The 16,127-nt window shown below is 38.0% G+C and overlaps 1 pseudogene; it reads left to right on the top strand.

Moving 5' to 3' along the window:
• The first annotated feature begins 2,937 nt into the window (after window positions 1–2,937).
• On the top strand, window positions 2,938–8,462 carry LOC115689912 (cadmium/zinc-transporting ATPase HMA3-like; annotated as a pseudogene).
• Window positions 8,463–16,127: the final 7,665 nt, after the last annotated feature.

Here is a 16,127-nt window from a genome sequence, read left to right as displayed (position 1 = left end):
AAGCTGCTTCCATAGTCTTCTTGTTTTCCATTGCTCAGTGGTTCGAGTTGAGGCTAGTCACAAGGTTTGACATTCGATTATCCGTTCGGTAACAAAGTAGAAAAGAATGCGCGTTTGCCCCACCAATTTTTCGTCCGGCGAAGAATATGCACAAGTTGCTCTTTATCTAGCTCGCGAATGAAACCAAATCTTTTTATTTGGACTGGGAGGCAATTGAAAGTACTAGATGCTGACAGAGTTAAGGATTGATCTAGAGCCAGCACCCTCTAAATGCATGCATTTGCATCATATTTCAAAAGGTCTGTGGTAATTTGGCTAGTTAGTTACTTATCCAAACAGAAAAGAAAAAGAACTCGGTTGGGCAGTTGAATAGAACTTTGGATTTAAATCTTTCAAATCAGTACATTTTGGCTGAAGACAGGGTAAGATGTTTGACGTTTCCCCATAGTCTTAACCGAGTCATACAGAAAGACATTATGTGAAAGCATGACCCGGTCAATAAATGCAAAATACATCATCAACCACGATTCAGAATACTACTGAAAATATAGCTTTAAACTACGGCATCTTGCTGGTATATAAAAGGGATAATGACACAAAGAGTCTTTGAACTTTGGCCCAATTTGCAATGCGGTCCTGAACTTTCAATTTGTTTAATGTAGTCCCTGAACTTAAGCCTGATGTTCAATATAGTCCCCGAACTTTTAATTTGTTCAATGTGGTCTCTGAACTTTTGGTACATGTTCAATGTTGTCCCTGAACTATATAAAAATGTTCAATGTAGTCCCTGAACTTAAATTAATAGAAAGACTACATTGAACATTTTCATATAGTTCAGGAACCACATTGAACATGTATGAAAAGTTCAGGGACCACATTGAACAAATTAAAAATTCAGAAACCACATTCTACATTAGGTTAAAGTTTAGCGACCACATTGAATAAATTAAAATTTTAAGGATAATATTGCTATTTAGACTAAAGTTCAAGAACTGTTTGTGTCATTTTCTTTATATAAAATAAGACCGCTTATCGTTACATCATCACACCTTTTACAACAGTATTTTTTTCCATGTATATTTGTATTAGGAGTAACTGAGCACACGGATAACAACTTAACAAGTGCATTTCTCATGTAATAGTCTCCTGAGGAAGACAAGTTGACTTCCAACGCATCAAATCTCATGTAATAAATAATTTTTTGTTCATAATCAAACCTTGCCGATGTGAATTGAGAACGTAAAATAAGGCAATTTCAATGAATTTTGAGAGCGATAATTGTCCAAAAAGTCATAAACCTATTGTACTTTGTAGCGAATCATTTATTAAGAAAAATTGAGAAGCTTAACACAAAGGAGAAAAAAGAAATAATAGTAACTTGGTCTCGCACATTTACCATTATACCTACAATGATCAGCCATACTATTGTTACCCATAATGGAAGGGAGCTTTTGCCTATTAGGCTATTTATACAATAGATCGTATGGTAGGTCACAAATTGGGAGAATTTTCACCTACTATAAATTTCTGACGACATGCAAAAAATGATAATAGATCTCGTCGTTAACGTTAACAACATGAATAAGTTAATAAATAGATGATTAGTGATCATTAGTAAGAGTTTCAGTCATAAACTTTTCAATTTGGCCAATTTAATTATAAACTTTTTGACAATTTGCCAATGCAGTCTTTTCAGCCAACATTAGTTAGAAATCACTGACGTGGCCGCCGGCCATCCTATGTGGCACAACCAATGCTAACATAGATGTTTTTTGTAAATATTTTTTATTTTCTGAATTTTTTTAATTTTCTTTTCTTTTCTTTTTATTCATTGTTCACTTCCTAGAAGGGCCGACGGGGGTGGCCAAAGCCTCAATGATGGTCAACGACCCTCACTGGCCACAGGCAAAGGTCGTTGTCCATTGTTGATGCCTAGGTGAGCCCTGTCGGCCCTTTTGTAAAGATGAACGACAAAAAGAAAAGAAATAATCAAAAAAATTATCAGAAAACTTACATAAAAATTTTAAAAATCATCTACGTCAACATTGGTCGTGCCATGTAGGACGGCTGGTAGTTAAGTTAGCGATTTCTAATCAATTTTGGCCGAAAGGACCACATTAATGAATCTTCAAAGGGTCGGTACTAAATTGGCCAAATGAAAAAGTTTAGAACTGAATTGGTTGTCGTACAATAGAATTATGACTTTTTGAACAATTTTCCCAAATTTGAGAAGTGACCGATACTGGCCAACATTCACTGCATCCAACAATTAACTTGACATATTAATAAATGCAAAGCAGATCAAGATTTAGAGTAATACTAAAACTATAGTTTTAAACCACGGCATCTTGCTAGTATATTATAAAGACCACTTATCATTACATCAGCACACATTTTACAGCAATATTTTTTTCATTTGTATTTGTACTAGGAATTAGACAGGATAACTTAACAAGCACCTTTCTCATGTAATATTCTCTTGAGGAAATCTCGTTGACTTCCAACACAACAAATCTCATGCAATAATTAATTAATTAGTCATAATCCAACCTTTGCCAATATAAATTGAGTAAATATTAGAGAGAGAGAGAGAGAGAGAGAGAGAGAGAGATGTCATCCAATTCATTAATTTTTTTTCTTCTTCTTTTTTTCATATGTATTGGTATTAAGAAAAAGACGCGCCCCGAGAACAAGTGATCACAACTAGACAAGCGCATGGCTCATGTGGTAGTCTACCGAGGAAGGCTCATAGAGTTCCAACGCACCAGATCTCACTTGATAAATAGTTAGTTATTCACAGTCCAACCTAAATATTTTAAAGCTCAAGAAGATGATACCTTCCCCAACTGAAACCCAAACGATCATATTTATGTCACCCGTCTACATGCCAAACGCTCTGCTCCATCTTTCTTGCCCAGTGAGCGAGAGAGAGAAAGAGAGAGAGAGAGAGAGAGAGAGAGAGAGAGAGTAATGTCATCCAGTACAGAGAAAACGTACCTGGAAGTGTTGGGCCTTTGCTGTGCCACAGAAGTTGCATTGGTCGAGAGGATCCTGACGCAGCTCGACGGGGTCAATGACATCTCCGCCATCCTCCCGACAAAGACGGTCATCGTCCTCCATGACCCTCTAATCGTTTCTCAGTCCAAACTTGGTATGAATATATCTATCGCAGCTGCTTGTGCTAAGTCCTACTTCGTCCTAGAATTTCAGTTTAGGCATTTTGTATTGATGGTTTTATGTACTTAATATGGCAGTTGAGGCACTAAATAAGGCGAGGTTGGAAGCTAGCATTAAACATCGGGACAAGATTGATTCAGTGGCGAAATGGCCATCGCCGGCACTGATCGTTTGCGGATTGTTGTTCGGTTTGTCATTTCTTAAGTATGTTTATCAGCCACTGAAATGGCTGGCTCTGGCTGCTGTTGTCATTGGCCTTCCGTCGATTGCGTGGAGGAGCTTCGCATCCATCAAGCATCTCACTCTAAATATCTACGTTCTCGTTCTGATTTCAGGTAATAATCTTTTCCAAATGAGTTCTTTGCTAGATGGGATGCAAGTTCATGTGGTTCTTTTAGTCGAGCTTGTGTTTTTCATGGGATAATGATCATTGTCATCGTATAACATGAGCTGAGGACCTGATTTCACCAAACTAACCGCGTCTTCTCACTGTCAAGACATGGGCTTTAACCATCTTGCAAAGTGAAATGAACAAGAATAATCGATGGGTTGGCACGTTAATACACAGCAATATACATTAGTCACACTCCTAATTACTCATATACTGTTGTAACTTCGATCAACCTATCGTGTGAGTAAGTTATGGACTGAGTTCTTTTTCTTAGGATTAGGGCGTGAGCAATTCACTCCTCATGAATTCCCAATCCAGTTCATAGATGGCTTGCTATTGACCATATAGGGAGCTAGACTTTAGCCTAGTATCAAAAAGTAAGACTCAGATATCACCTACCCACAATACAGAAAGTACAGGCTTTTGGACAGTAGATGAAGTAATGGTACTGATCCATCTGAGAAATTCTTAAGTAGCAGGCTGTCGAATAACGAGAAATGGCAGGGCTGATTCCTCACTCAATGATTTAGTCATTGATCTGACATCTGTGTATACGTGATAAGCAGATCATCTTGCGAAATTGATTAAAGTTGTGTAATCTTGTTGCAATGCTGAATTTGCAGTGGTAGGAACACTCGCCTTGCAAGATTACTGGGAAGCAGCTTCCATAGTCTTCCTGTTTTCCATTGCTCGGTGGCTTGAGTTGAGGGCTAGTCACAAGGTTTGATATTCAATTCTCTGCTCGGTAACAAAGTAGGAAAGAATGCACGTTTGCCCCACCAATTTTTCGTCCGGCTAAGAATATGCACAAGTTGCTCTTTATCTATCCTTCCCCCTTAGCTCGCGAATGAAACCAAATCTTTTTATTTGGACTGGGAGGCAATTGAAAGTACTAGACGTTGACAGAGTTAAGGATTGATCTAGAGCCAGCACCCTCTAAATGCATGCATTTGCATCATATTTCAAAAGGTCTGTGGCTTATCCAAACAGAAAAGAAAAAGAACTCGGTTGGGCAGTTGAATAGAACTTTGGATTTAAATCTTTCAAATCAGTACATTTTGGCTGAAGACAGGGTAAGATGTTTGACGTTTCCCCATGGTCTTAACCGAGTCATACAGAAAGACATTACATGAAAGCATATTGCCTAATGAAATTTGAAAAAAGAAATCATAAACCGTATTATGCTTAGACTATGCAAGATCCGACCAAAAGATAGCCTGGAAATGCGTCATTCCATGCTTGCAACAGATTATTTCCTCTTTATCTCTCACTATCCCGATAGATACATAATTCCGATGATTAGGTAAATCCTGGCCTGTGATTTGAGTTCTTTTCTGTGACAAGGCTATGGCAACCATGTCATCATTGGCAAGCATGACTCCAGAAAAAGCTGTTATAGTCGAGACTGGAGAGTCTGTTGATGTTAACGATGTGCAAATGAGCACAGTACTTTCAGTAAAGGCCGGTGAAGCCATACCAATCGATGGAATTGTTGTGGATGGGAAATGCGACGTGGATGAGAAGATGTTGACAGGGGAATCATATCCTGTTGCCAAGGATATCGGTTCGACAGTTTGGGCCGGCTCTATCAACTTAAATGGTTGGTGTTCATACATGGCCTCTCTTGTTTCCCTTTTTCGGCAACAAAGCACGTTCCCACTACCAAGTCATCTTTCCATTGTATCACAATTTTCTTTGCAGGCTATATTAGCATGAGAACCACGGCTTTGGCTAAAGACTGTGTAGTGGCCCGAATGGCTAAACTAGTTGAGGATGCCCATAAGAAGAAGTCTCATACACAAGGCCTCGTAGATAACTGCGCAAAATACTATATTCCAGGCAAGCAAGTACCTGATTATGCTGGACACCTACATATGATTTATATATATGTCCCACATTTTATGGAGAGTAATGAAAATATCATACCAGATGCTAATTCTAGAGAAGAACTGCTCAGCGATATTCCGTGTTACGGATCTTTTTTAAGTTAATGACATGACATTAGAAGCATGGTGATGATTATTGTCAGAGTTTAAACATTTAGTTGCTTTCAGTTTCAAGATGACCTAGTTGGTCAGAATCCGTAGTAACCAATGACTTTTTAGAGTTCGAAGTGATTTTTGGGCACGCAGTCATATTGATTGATAACAGCATAGTATTCACCTTCAAAGCATTTCCTAAGTTTAACAACTATCGTTTCTTTGTAGGAGTTGCTTTGGTGTCGGCTTGTATTGCTGCAGTTCCTGCTGCACTGAAACTTCAGAATGAAGATTACTGGTTTCACTTGGCAATAGTTGTTCTGATCAGCTCGTGTCCTTGTGCGCTCATCCTCTCTACGCCCATCACATTCTTCTGCGCACTTTCAAGGGCTGCAAAAGACAGGCTTTTGTTTAAAGGGGGTGGGTATCTTGAAATTCTGGCAAAGGTTAAAACTGTGGCTTTCGACAAAACCGGAACAGTGACAAGAGGAGAGTTTGTGGTGACCAACTTCCAATCAATTTGCAATGACATTGACCTTAACACTTTGCTATACTGGTAATCTGACTCATTCATCATTCAACTTAATCAAGAACTACTGAAGAATTCTAATCTTTGGCTCATGTTTGAGATTGGAACTGAAGTATCAAGCATCACAATGTAAAATCTGAAAGCAATTTTGCAATGTGAAGGGTATCGAGCATCGAGAGTAAATCGAGTCATCCAATGTCAGCTGCAATAATTGCTTATGCCCATTCTCTCTCTATTGAGCCAAAGCCTGAAGATGTGGAGGATTTTCAAAATTTTCCTGGGGAAGGAATTTATGGTCAAATTAACGGTAAGGGCATTTATATTGGGAACCAGAGAATCGGTCTAAGGGCTGGCTACGAAACAGGTTGGTTTCTCTGTTACCGAAGACTAGCAAATTCATATAACTTGGGTCAAGCAAATAATTAATGAACTGTAATATTCTTCTTCCTCATTTTTCTTCAATGTTTCTCATTAATCACTCCTTCAATTTACTGGAGTGCACCACAGCGAGCGGCATTGAAACAGACACAAATGGGTTCATATACAATGGACAAAGCCCAGTGGGAAAGTTCAGTCTGTCAGATGCTTGTAGAACAGGGTCGATGGAGGCCATTGAGGATATTAAATCACTAGGCATCAAAACCGTCATGCTCACAGGTGATAGCCAAGCTGCAGCCAGGTCTGCACAGAATCAGGTGCTCTTCTATCATCCTCTTCTTGTTACATTACTCCTGAATCATAGAAATGATCTTCCACATGAGCTTATCCTTAATCAGAGGCTGATATTTTATTTATAAGAACAATCACAGTTTTGAGCTCCAATGGATCTTTTTGGTCCAAAAGAACAGGGAACTTGACTTGCAGAGATAGACCGACACTTAGCAAGTTGAACTGTCTTCTCTTCATTTTGTCCCCTAAAGAAAATGGAGTGCTGATAAAAGAAATTGAGTCCTAACAAAGAATTGCTACTTTCTAAGCTCCAATTAGATGATAACATTTTGGTCAAATGGGTAGGCAATTGAACTCGATGATTCAGCATAGCATGAACCTACTGAGGTTCCTTAACTTTATACCAGCGAAACCGCCTCCTATTAAGCTTGTCTAAATGTATCTTGGTTTACATTTTTTCCCTGGATATACTTCATACTATTGTGCCACTAATATGCAGAGTGTCTATAAAATGACAATCTGTTTGCAGCTCGACTATGCCCTAGACCTTGTTTATGCAGAACTTTTGCCGGAAAACAAGGCAAGAATCATAGAAGACTTCAAGAAAGATGGACCAACTGCAATGATTGGCGACGGAGTAAATGATGCTCCTGCATTAGCCACAGCTAATGTAGGCATCTCCATGGGGATTTCTGGTTCAGCCCTCGCAATGGATACAGGCCATGTGATTCTCATGTCAAACGACATTCGAAAGATCCCAGAAGCTATTAAACTCGCCAGGAGAACCTTCAGAAAGCTCGTCGAGAATGTCCTTATTTCTATATCTCTGAAGGTCGTGATCCTCGGATTAGCCTTTGCTGGGTACCCATTGGTTTGGGCTGCAGTTCTTACAGATGTGGGCACGTGTTTGATCGTGATTCTCAACAGCATGCAACTTCTAAACGTAACCTCAAACCAAGAAAAGAAATTCTCAAGATCCAAGTACGGTACCTTCTCACCAAACTCGTACAAGAAGAATGACCCTGGTTGCACCGTCCAAAGGAGGAACAATGATAATAAACAATGCAGCAGCTGCTGCTCTGTCACGGTGAATCAAGAGGCAACTTCATCGTTGAATGCATTGAGTGATGCTTGTTCTGAACCGAAATTTAGCTCGTGGAAAGAAGATTGTTTAATTAATCTTGAAGGGTTTACTTGCAAGCCAACTACGCAGCCTGCAGGAACCCTGTCTTCATTTGGAGAGATTGAGTCTACTACAGACCAACCGAAAAACTTCTACAGCTCAAGTGACAACTGCCCATCAGTTAGTTTTGTTACATCAGTTAGTAAGTGCGATTCATCCTGCTGTTTACCTGTCAACATAGAGAGAAGGACACAATGTGCTTCTGGCTGTTGTCCCCATAGTCCAAAAATTCACGAGGACGAAAGGAAGCTGAATTTAGGAAGTGACGCGTCATGGTTCAGCAACCCACCGGATGCTGGTAATGCTGAACCCGTAGCTCAAAGAGTACCCAGTAATTTCGACAAAGAAGAAATCATCGAGCACCGCAAGCAAGTCAGAACGAAATGCTGTGTTGAGGCTGAAGCAATCGAAATCACTCCAGGGTAGATGAGCACTAGCGGGTGCTGCAAGCAATCAGGCAAGAAATGCTTATGCAGACTCGACCAATATGATGCAGGCAGCGGAAGCAGCATGCCAAGAATAGTAATAGAATAGACCCTTTAAATTTGTCAGTCAAAAGTAAGATTCTCTTGGATGCAAACATCAGTTTGGTTTGGTCAAGCTAGCTTGATAAACTAGCTCTCTTTCTTTTGCCTCTCATTCGAAGCTCAACCATCTCCACTATAGATATCTAGTGTCCTAAACAGAATGGACAATCTTGCTGCGACACGTCCATATGTAAATTTCGTCATACTTAGCTTCAATGCTGCTGGTTAAGTGGTCTTTGCTAGAATTTGTGAAGTAGAAATAAACAAGATCGAGCTTCTCTCTCTCCCTCCCTCTCTTCGCCGAATGCTTCTCTCAAGCTTTTGGCATAACGAGTCAATCTCCTTTCTGTTAGTGTGTTCATATTACATATACAGCAGTTTTGAGTTTCTCAATCACCCCTGTGAGGATGAGGAAGCTCTTAAAATAATATGATTGAGGTATGACTTAAGCGATACAAGAACAGTAAAGCATCACCTTTAAGCACGGTTGAGACCAGAGTGAAACATCAGCAAGTGACTTCATTTGTGCACTTTGTCTAGGACTTGAGCCAAGTTTTCAGGGAACTTCCATATTTTACTTGACAAGAAACCTTGAGACAAGAGATTCGCCTCGAGCTTAATCAAGCTTTATTCTTGAGCTCGAGGTTCGGTTCCATGCTTAAACTCGACTCAAACGTACTTGACTTCGATGCGATCCCGACGCGGATCACTTGCCTTTGATTAGATTCGAAGATATCCGGTATGCAAAAAATTATCCATGACCATACGAGTGCAACAACAAAATAAATTATATTTTGGTAGAAATGTCACCATCTTTCCAGGTAATATATTTAAAAGTTCGCTTTATCTGTGTGGCTCGATTAAATTCAGCAACAACTTAAGATAAAATAGGGCTACGGACATAGAGACCCATAAAATACCTTACAATGCTCGTAAACCGATTAAATTCAAATTTACTTTTTCTCTAGACATTTACACGACATTATTTGCTAGAAAAGGCTTACCTTCACTGGGTTATCTTTTTGGGGCTGGCTTGGCTCACGTCATTCTCTTGATTTTAGGGTTTAGTAAGGTATTTTTATGGTATCTGCAACATAAATATAAAAACGAAAAATTACTGATTTTTTTTTCGATTAAATTGCCTCTGCCTATACTTTAACAAAGGAGGCCCAACGAAAGACATACTGTACGGCCCATAACGTGGAACCCCAAGAATGCATCATGAAGAATGCATCATGTTGTTTTCAAAAAAAAAGGATTAAAAAATAATAATGATAATAATGATACGAAAGCGAAGAAGTAGAAACATCAACCCATTTGCTAATTTCGAGAAGGATTATATTTTACTACTTTCGAGAAGGGAAATTTTTTTTGAGAGTTAATTTCCCATTTTAATGGTGTTCCTACAATATCGAGATTACAATCTCTATTATATGATCAATTTTACAAATGAATTACCTAGAAAAACTTTGGAAGAGTTATCATTATTATGTAAGTTAACACCAAGTCTTGGTCAAAATAGTTTAAGAAAGAGTAACATCAAGTGGATACAGTAGCAAAAATCCCCTATGCATTTTCATTATATCATTATTAAACGATAAAAGGGCACTGGTGGTCTTGGTATTTTCTTCAATTTGTTCAATTCATACCTACATTTTTCTTTTGCCAATGAGATCCTGAACAATACTTTTTTTTATTTTGAATTAGTCCTTCTGTTAAAAATTTTATCCGTAAATGTTGATGTGACTGTTAAATTATTGTAAAATGCCACGGTGGTACTTCACGTGAGGGACGGTGTGTGTGGCAAGCGAGGCAATATGGATGCGACTGTAGATTTAGTTAAGGCCATGAGGTTGAGCTTTTGATTATAAGTAAGTTATTGCCGTGTACTAATTGAGATTTTTTGCCAAAAAAAAAATGCATATGATAGAGCAATTAAATAGAGAAAATGCAACAGAAAAAAAAACGTAGGCCGATTTGTAGATCGGTCGGTTCATTTCCCGGTTCCAACTATTAGATACCGATTCTAACAAGGCTGGTTCTAAATTATTAGTTTAGAAGCTATCCACTCCAAAATCAATCACCCCTATCATCAACATTACCAACAACAAAAAGAATTTGAAATCCCCAAATACCCAATTGCCATCCCGCTATGATATTAAAATCCCACATTGCAGCTTCAAACGGCAATATAACCTCATTATTTATAGTATTATGCTTTGTTTTTTTTCGTTCTAATTTTAACGAACGAAATAATATGACAAAAAAAGACATAGTTTAGGGGTCAAATTGACCCAAAAAAATAGTTAAGTCATGACATTAAACCAATTAATAAAGTACAGAGACAACTGGTGCTTTTATCCCTATTATTTAGTAATTAGAAAAACCACACCATAAAAATCCAAGCCATGTTAGATTTGTGACCCAACTTTTCTAGTTTAGAGCCAAACCATATGGCAGAGATTAATGATTTTTCTTCCTTTCTTTCTTTTTTTCTTCTTTGGAACGAAGACAACAAACTTCCAAGACGTAATATATAAATTATCAGCAGTCATTGGCTCATTGCAAGGATACACGACTCACAAAGTGTCCCCTGAGTTTTTGGGGTGCAAAAGTAAGAGTCAATTTTCTTTTTTGAGCAGAAAATAAAAAGTCTAATTAATTCAGCCAAAAAAAGTGTCAAATCCCCACACTGATTTGATGCCAACACTCTTCCTCCAAGTCCTGACACAATTCCAACTTTGTTTTGCTTGCTAGAATCATGGGCAAAATCATTAAAGGACAAGAGGATGCGACAAAAGGCCGTAAATGTCTTTTGGGTCATGTGACACCAAAACGGCCCTTTCTTTGGGCCAGTACAAGACAAAAAAGGACGAAAGACCTCTCCCCAAAAGAAACGTTGACGACACTGGCTGGAGGAGCCCTATATCTGAAATTTGAAATTATATTTTGGAGCACTTGTAAAGCGAATTTCTAACCTCTTTTTTCTTGTTTTCTTGCACAATTGAAATTTAACTTGACATTGCCAACTGTAATGTGCTATCGGGCGCACGAGATCAACAATACTAAAGTACTTAGTGTGCTTTTTCCGCCCCCACAAAAAAGTTGAATTGAATAAAAGTTGTCATTTCCGAAGTGCACACTTCGAATGGGATAAAACAATTGGATTTGTTCGGATAAAAAACCAGATAATCTATCATGGCCCTAGAGGTGGGTGGGATACGATTGTCCCGCCTATATAATATGAAAAGTTAAAAATAGAAGACAGACATTGTTCGTGTCTTTTCCCTTATTGTATGGCACCGTTGTGGATCACTGCTTAGTGGTTGCCTGAGTGCTCCTCTCTCAATCACACGGTAGATCCGGCCACTGCGAGCCACTGCGAGCCACTGGAAGACCACCCAACAATGGTTGCCAAAGCAAGCAAGCCACGGTGGCGGTCACCTAAGTAAGGCAACTAGGTGGTCGCTTACTTCGATGCTCACTAGATCTGCTTTTGTCTCGGTGGTTGCCCACGACAAAGGCAACCCCCACCATGGAGAAGGCCAACAAAAATGGCGACCACCAACAGCAGTGGTCACTCCCTTCACAAGATTGCTGTAGGTTTTTCTTTTTTAAAATTAACTACTTTTTTTTATAAGCTATTTATTTAAAATTTTACTATTTGTTCAATCCAAATCTAGGTTTTATCCGCTTACTTACAAAGCAAAATATGGGAAAAGTACCAAAAAAGTCATAAACCTATTGCATTGGTATCAATTTAGTCACAAACCATTCAATTGAACCAATTTAATCCTAAACATTTTCACATTTGTATCAATTCAGTCCATCCGGCCAATTTAAGCCGAAAATCACTGACGTGGACATCGGCCGTCCTGTGTGGCACAGCGGGCGCTAAAGTGGACAATTTTTAATTTTTTTTAAAATTTTTTCTTTTTTTTTTATCCTTTTCTTTTCTTTCCTTTCCTTCTCCTTCCTTAGGCCTGTGGCCGGCAGCCATGGCCGGCCACAAGCGAGGGCCAACGAGGGCATCACGGCCCTCGCCAGCCACAAGGGAGGGTCGCCTTAGCCGAATCTGGCGAAGGCTGGACCCTCGCGACTTGGGCGAGGGTCGCCCGAGCCGGCTCGGGCGAGGACCAATGGCCGGGCATGGCCACCGGCCATAGGGAAAGGAGAAGGAAGGGAAAAAGAAAAGGAAAAAAAGAAAAAAAATTATTAAAATTTCAAAAAAATATTAAAAATTATCAACGTCAGTGCCGACAGTGCCACGTAGGACGGCCGGCATCCACGTTAGCGATTTTAGGCTTAAATTGGCTGGATGGACTGAACTAGTACTAATGTGAAAAGATTTATGACTAAATTGATTTAATTGAAAGGTTTATGACTAAATTGGTATCAATGCAATAGGTTTAAGACTTTTTTGGTACTTTTCCCAGCAAACTATAGGATAAGAAAAATCCTCCCCTCATTTTTTATCTTCTTATCATAATCAATCCTATCCCAATCGTTATCTTGGAGACCAACGCAATTGTAAATAATTACGGAGCAAAAAAAATTGTATTTGAGCAATTTGATGATATTATATTAGCGTGTTAAGAGATATGCAACGATAAGCAACTCAATAGATTACTAGGCCTCTCCACGGACAATGTCATTGCCAAGGCAATCTAATTTGTTCTAATCTAGTTTGGCCACTAACTTTGCAGGTAACTATGTGAACATCCGATTACTTTTCTGTCCATGTGTCCAGAAAAGTAAGTGCTACAAAAGATTTTTCTCGTGCCCTAGAATTAAGTCTATACGGTGTATGACATTATTAGATAAACCAAAATTTAATTTCGATGTGTTAAATAAATGTGATATAAAACTATTTGTATAATATATATCGAGTTGTAAACTCTCTTATTTTATGAGAGTAATATTAGTTTCTTTACCCAGTGAAGTTTCTATAAAACTATAAATCGTGATAATCGCATAAATGCTTCGTCTAATATAGTTATATCGGCATCACTGTATACACACACTAAACGATTTTTCGACAAAACACAAAATACTTACTATATCGAATTATCCGAAGATTAAGCATTTAACAGTTAGTAGGAAATCCTATACCTTGAATCGACTTGTTTGTTCAAATAAACAGTCTTGGCATCTATTTGATCCCGACATTTACATCATCAATTTCCAGCCAAAATTGGCCCGACAGATTATATCGGCAAATTTTTAAAAGATTTAGGATTAAATTAGCCAAATTAAAAGTTTTAGGATCAAATTGGCACAAGTACAATAGGTTTAGGATTTTCTTGGTAATTTTCCTTATTTTTACAAACAAATGTCACAAGTATACTCATCCCATTTCGAAATCGCACCATATTTCAGAAATTATTATCACATGTTCACCATGTTGTATCGCCTATAAGTGTAAACTAAAATAATAATAATAATAATTGGCTAAACTTGCCTTCGAATTTCACACACAAAAAACGAAACGAAAATCAACTGTCGATTTTTTCACCAAGTGGGAGTAGTTACTCTTCACTCTTTCTTTTGGCTATACGTTGACTTTCCTGCAATTGAATTAATCAAGTTTTAAATTATTTTTAAAGATAAAGCTTTTACTCCTCAACCAAACTCCTAACAACTCCAAAAGAAGAGGAAGAAAAAACAAGAAAAATTGGCCCCCATCATCCCTTCTACTAAGCGAACAGACAATATAATATTTAAAGCATATCAGCTCCTTTCGCGAAAAAAAAAAGACTAATCAAAATATTTTGAAAAGAAATTCGAGAACAACACTACAAAAATGATCGACGTATTTCATAGACAGAACAGAAATGACTCAATAATTCCGGCGTACGAATGTATCCACGAATTCATATGCATGAAAGATTCACAAGATTGAATTTCTATATTCTATTTTGATAATTCACGGTTTCATCACTGAATTGTAAATAATATTAATACTATGAAAAATCCCAAATTTGTACGCTTGTGACAAATTTACCCCAAACTAATTTTTTGACCACCAAAAATCCCAAACTGGTACACACGTCACAAATTTACACCAAACTAATTTTATGACCACAAAAAACCTCAAACTGGTACATTTGTGATAAATTTACCCTTCGTTAATTTTCATTATATTGGATTAATACCACGAAAAATCACAAACTGATACACGAAGGGTAAAACTCCTAACTAGTACACTTGTTAACTGTCACGTATTATCCAACTCAATAATTTGACGGTAAAGTTTAATGGAAACTAATGGATATTAAATTTGTCACAAGTATTCCAATTTTTTTATTTTTGGAGATCATAAAATTAGTTTACAGTAAATTTATCACAAATGTACTAATTTAAGATTCTTCATCATATTAACTCTTTTAAATAACTTTATTGATTTGTATAATTCTCTCCGCGATTTTCGCCTCAACCTTTTGCTGGAGACTGCCACTTTTCTTTTTGTGGCCCACTTGTTCATTTCTGGAACGAAATCAGAGCCAATTAGTCAATTAGGGCACACAACACAGTTCACATGACAAAATTTACTCCAATCGGTGCCCAAGATACTAGGGTGGGTCTTGAATCTAGATCTAGGTAAAATAAAATATGAATTCTTTTCCACATTCAATATTAGCGGGGAGGGGACCCAATAGATTAGTAACTTGTAATAATGACCGTGTAGATTCTTATAGGAACGATTCAATAATTATTTAAACAGTTTCTTCATCTGCCCATGATATTCCAAGAAGGGTTAAAAAATTAAAAAGTGAAAGGTAAAAAAATATTTATAAACAAATTGCATGGAGAATCCAAAGTGAAACACACGTTTGGCGGTCTTTTCGTCTGAAAGATTGTCCTTGGGGGAGAAATTATGACAGAAAATCATGGATTCATATGTAGAATGGGACAAAGGGCTTTTGCCCTGCTATCAATTATTTTCCTCCAATTGCCGTGAACTTCAACCACTCACACCCACAAAAGTTTGGACTTTGTATTGGAATTGGTGCTCAATCGACAATTATGTCTTGTTTTCGATGCTAAAAACAGTGATTGAGACATTGATATGTCATTAACATATTAGATTAGTCGGGTGCTTTTTTAGAATTTTTGACACATAAGATCACGGAAAGGAGACGGGATCTCGAATAATATTTATTGGGAAAGAAAGAAAGAGAGAAAGAGAAAAAGAGAGAAACAGGCGATGCTCGAATTGTAAAGAACGGATTATGAAACCGACACATTAAATAGCGTGGCCTACTGCAAACGAATGTTTGTACAAGTTGAGCTAGTTCGATAATCATGGCACCAGATGTCACGTCGCTCGATATGTTAGGTTTATGAAGGAAAAAAGTGAAAAGCTAATCAACCTATAGTTGAATGGAAAATTGGGCTATCATGAAGGATAACATGGGGTCTACAAAGAAAAGTGCTTCGGTGAGCGGGGAAGCATAGGTGGGGAAACCAAACAAAAGGATGATATATAATATATGTACTCACCTGTAACCAACAAGGTGGATTGATCGACCGGTTGAGGATTTGGTTTGTAAGTCGTAAGTTGCTGGTTCATATCTTGACATATCCTTTGTCTAACGTAACATCGATAGTATGCGAACAATGGGTTCGTAGACAACAAAAACCCGGTCCAACGCGGGCTAACCCACTTAAC

The sequence above is a fragment of the Syzygium oleosum genome, unplaced genomic scaffold, assembly GCF_021117445.2.
Source record: "Syzygium oleosum isolate NSW1041296 unplaced genomic scaffold, Sole_v2.1 Sole_v2.04, whole genome shotgun sequence".
In the NCBI taxonomy this organism is placed as follows: domain Eukaryota; kingdom Viridiplantae; phylum Streptophyta; class Magnoliopsida; order Myrtales; family Myrtaceae; genus Syzygium; species Syzygium oleosum.
Note: the sequence above shows the minus strand (reverse complement) of the source record. Positions and strands in the feature narration are given on the sequence as shown.